The sequence below is a fragment of the Mycteria americana genome, unplaced genomic scaffold, assembly GCF_035582795.1.
Source record: "Mycteria americana isolate JAX WOST 10 ecotype Jacksonville Zoo and Gardens unplaced genomic scaffold, USCA_MyAme_1.0 Scaffold_27, whole genome shotgun sequence".
Lineage (NCBI taxonomy): Eukaryota > Metazoa > Chordata > Aves > Ciconiiformes > Ciconiidae > Mycteria > Mycteria americana.
The window spans coordinates 4,794,991-4,799,585 of NW_027445609.1; positions in this window are offsets into that span (position 1 = coordinate 4,794,991).

Below are 4,595 nucleotides of genomic sequence, written 5' to 3' on the forward strand. Positions count from 1 at the left end.
TTGCCCCTTTACGAACCAAAGCTTTTGGGGAAAGCGAATGTCTGTGTGGCAGCGAATGCAGTTCCAAGGGACAGTGAAAACCAGCTACAGCATTCCGTGCTGGCAGCTTTCGTGTGGGCGCAATCGCTGGACGTTTTGAATTTGGCAGCCGGGCTCTGCGAGAGAGAGATACACAGTGTTGCCCCTTTACCAAGCCAAGCTTTTGGGGAAAGCGAATGTCTGTGTGGCAGCGAATGCAGTTCCAAGGGACAGTGAAAACCAGCTACAGCATTCCGTGCTGGCAGCTTTCGTGTGGGCGCAATCGCTGGACGTTTCGAATTTGGCAGCCGGGCTCTGCGAGAGAGAGATACACAGTGTTGCCCCTTTACCAAGCCAAGCTTTTGGGGAAAGCGAATGTCTGTGTGGCAGCGAATGCAGTTCCAAGGGACAGTGAAAACCAGCTACAGCATTCCGTGCTGGCAGCTTTCGTGTGGGCGCAATCGCTGGACGTTTCGAATTTGGCAGCCGGGCTCTGCGAGAGAGAGATACACAGTGTTGCCCCGTTACGAACCAAATCTTTTGGGGAAAGCAAATGTCTGTGTGGCAGCGAATGCAGTTCCAAGGGACAGTGAAAACCAGCTACAGCATTCCGTGCTGGCAGCTTTCGTGTGGGCGCAATCGCTGGACGTTTCCAATTTGACAGCCGGGCTCTGCGAGAAAGAGATACACAGTGTTGCCCCTTTACGAACCAAAGCTTTTGGGGAAAGCGAATGTCTGTGTGGCAGCGAATGCAGTTCCAAGGGACAGTGAAAACCAGCTGCAGCATTCCGTGCTGGCAGCTTTCCTGTGGGCGCAATCGCTGGACGTTTCGAATTTGGCAGCCGGGCTCTGCGAGAGAGAGATACACAGTGTTGCCCCTTTACCAAGCCAAGCTTTTGGGGAAAGCGAATGTCTGTGTGGCAGCGAATGCAGTTCCAAGGGACAGTGAAATCCAGGTACACCTTTCAGTGCTGGCAGCTTTCGTGTGGGCACAATCGCTAGACGTTTCAAATTTGGCATCCTCTCTCTGCCAGAGTCACATAGGCATTGTTGCATCATAAACAAATAAAGCTTTTGCGGAGAGATAATGTCTGTTCGGCAGCGAATACAGTTCCAAGGGACAGTGAAAACCAGGTAGAGCTTTCCATGCTGGCAGCTTTCGTGTGGGCGCAATCGCTGGACGTTTCGAATTTGGCAGCCGGGATCTGCCAGAGTCACATAGGCATTGTTGCATCATAACCAACCAAGGCTTGCGCAGAGCGCGAATGTCTGTGTGGCAGCGAATGCAGTTCCAAGGGATAGTGAAAACCAGGTAGAGCTTTCAGTGCTGGCAGCTTTCGTGTGGGCGCAATCACTGGACGTTTCGAATTTGGCAGCCGGGCTCTGCCAGAGTCACATAGGCATTGTTGCATCATAACCAACCAAGGCTTTTGCGGAACGCGAATGTCTGTGCAGCAGCGAATGCAATGCCAAGGGACAGTGAAAACCAGGTAGAGCTTTCAGTGCTGGCAGCTATCATGTGGGCGCAATCGCTGGACGTTTCGAATTTGGCAGCCGGGCTCTGCGAGAGAGAGATACACAGTGTTGCCCCTTTACGAACCAAAGCTTTTGGGGAAAGCGAATGTCTGTGTGGCAGCGAATGCAGTTCCAAGGGACAGTGAAAACCAGCTACAGCATTCCGTGCTGGCAGCTTTCGTGTGGGCGCAATCGCTGGACGTTTCCAATTTGACAGCCGGGCTCTGCGAGAAAGAGATACACAGTGTTGCCCCTTTACGAACCAAAGCTTTTGGGGAAAGCGAATGTCTGTGTGGCAGCGAATGCAGTTCCAAGGGACAGTGAAAACCAGCTGCAGCATTCCGTGCTGGCAGCTTTCGTGTGGGCGCAATCGCTGGACGTTTTGAATTTGGCAGCCGGGCTCTGCGAGAGAGAGATACACAGTGTTGCCCCTTTACGAACCAAAGCTTTTGGGGAAAGCGAATGTCTGTGTGGCAGCGAATGCAGTTCCAAGGGACAGTGAAAACCAGCTACAGCATTCCGTGCTGGCAGCTTTCGTGTGGGCGCAATCGCTGGACGTTTCGAATTTGGCAGCCGGGCTCTGCGAGAGAGAGATACACAGTGTTGCCCCGTTACGAACCAAATCTTTTGGGGAAAGCAAATGTCTGTGTGGCAGCGAATGCAGTTCCAAGGGACAGTGAAAACCAGCTACAGCATTCCGTGCTGGCAGCTTTCGTGTGGGCGCAATCGCTGGACGTTTCCAATTTGACAGCCGGGCTCTGCGAGAAAGAGATACACAGTGTTGCCCCTTTACGAACCAAAGCTTTTGGGGAAAGCGAATGTCTGTGTGGCAGCGAATGCAGTTCCAAGGGACAGTGAAAACCAGCTGCAGCATTCCGTGCTGGCAGCTTTCCTGTGGGCGCAATCGCTGGACGTTTCGAATTTGGCAGCCGGGCTCTGCGAGAGAGAGATACACAGTGTTGCCCCTTTACCAAGCCAAGCTTTTGGGGAAAGCGAATGTCTGTGTGGCAGCGAATGCAGTTCCAAGGGACAGTGAAATCCAGGTACACCTTTCAGTGCTGGCAGCTTTCGTGTGGGCACAATCGCTAGACGTTTCAAATTTGGCAGCCTCTCTCTGCCAGAGTCACATAGGCATTGTTGCATCATAAACAAATAAAGCTTTTGCGGAGAGATAATGTCTGTGCGGCAGCGAATACAGTTCCAAGGGACAGTGAAAACCAGGTAGAGCTTTCCATACTGGCAGCTTTCGTGTGGGCGCAATCGCTGGACGTTTCGAATTTGGCAGCCGGGATCTGCCAGAGTCACATAGGCATTGTTGCATCATAACCAACCAAGGCTTGCGCAGAGCGCGAATGTCTGTGTGGCAGCGAATGCAGTTCCAAGGGATAGTGAAAACCAGGTAGAGCTTTCAGTGCTGGCAGCTTTCGTGTGGGCGCAATCACTGGACGTTTCGAATTTGGCAGCCGGGCTCTGCCAGAGTCACATAGGCATTGCTGCATCATAACCAACCAAGGCTTTTGCGGAACGCGAATGTCTGTGCAGCAGCGAATGCAATTCCAAGGGACAGTGAAAACCAGGTAGAGCTTTCAGTGCTGGCAGCTATCATGTGGGCGCAATCGCTGGACGTTTCGAATTTGGCAGCCGGGCTCTGCGAGAGAGAGATACACAGTGTTGCCCCTTTACGAACCAAAGCTTTTGGGGAAAGCGAATGTCTGTGTGGCAGCGAATGCAGTTCCAAGGGACAGTGAAAACCAGCTACAGCATTCCGTGCTGGCAGCTTTCGTGTGGGCGCAATCGCTGGACGTTTCCAATTTGACAGCCGGGCTCTGCGAGAAAGAGATACACAGTGTTGCCCCTTTACGAACCAAAGCTTTTGGGGAAAGCGAATGTCTGTGTGGCAGCGAATGCAGTTCCAAGGGACAGTGAAAACCAGCTGCAGCATTCCGTGCTGGCAGCTTTCGTGTGGGCGCAATCGCTGGACGTTTCGAATTTGGCAGCCGGGCTCTGCGAGAGAGAGATACACAGTGTTGCCCCTTTACGAACCAAAGCTTTTGGGGAAAGCGAATGTCTGTGTGGCAGCGAATGCAGTTCCAAGGGACAGTGAAAACCAGCTACAGCATTCCGTGCTGGCAGCTTTCGTGTGGGCGCAATCGCTGGACGTTTCCAATTTGGAAGCCGGGCTCTGCGAGAGAGAGATACACAGTGTTGCCCCTTTACCAAGCCAAGCTTTTGGGGAAAGCGAATGTCTGTGTGGCAGCGAATGCAGTTCCAAGGGACAGTGAAAACCAGCTACAGCATTCCGTGCTGGCAGCTTTCGTGTGGGCGCAATCGCTGGACGTTTCCAATTTGGCAGCCGGGCTCTGCGAGAGAGAGATACACAGTGTTGCCCCTTTACGAACCAAAGCTTTTGGGGAAAGCGAATGTCTGTGTGGCAGCGAATGCAGTTCCAAGGGACAGTGAAAACCAGCTACAGCATTCCGTGCTGGCAGCTTTCGTGTGGGCGCAATCGCTGGACGTTTCGAATTTGGCAGCCGGGCTCTGCGAGAGAGAGATACACAGTGTTGCCCCTTTACCAAGCCAAGCTTTTGGGGAAAGCGAATGTCTGTGTGGCAGCGAATGCAGTTCCAAGGGACAGTGAAATCCAGATACACCTTTCAGTGCTGGCAGCTTTCGTGTGGGCGCAATCGCTAGACGTTTCAAATTTGACAGCCGGTCTCTGCCAGAGTCACATAGGCATTGTTGCATCATAAACAAATAAAGCTTTTGCGGAGAGATAATGTCTGTGCGGCAGCGAATACAGTTCCAAGGGACAGTGAAAACCAGGTAGAGCTTTCCATGCTGGCAGCTTTCGTGTGGGCGCAATCGCTGGACGTTTCGAATTTGGCAGCCGGGCTCTGCCAGAGTCACATAGGCATTGTTGCATCATAACCAACCAAGGCTTTTGCGGAACGCGAATGTCTGTGCAGCAGCGAATGCAATTCCAAGGGACAGTGAAAACCACGTAGAGCTTTCAGTGCTGGCAGCTTTCGTGTGGGCGCAATCGCTGGACGTTTCGAATTTGG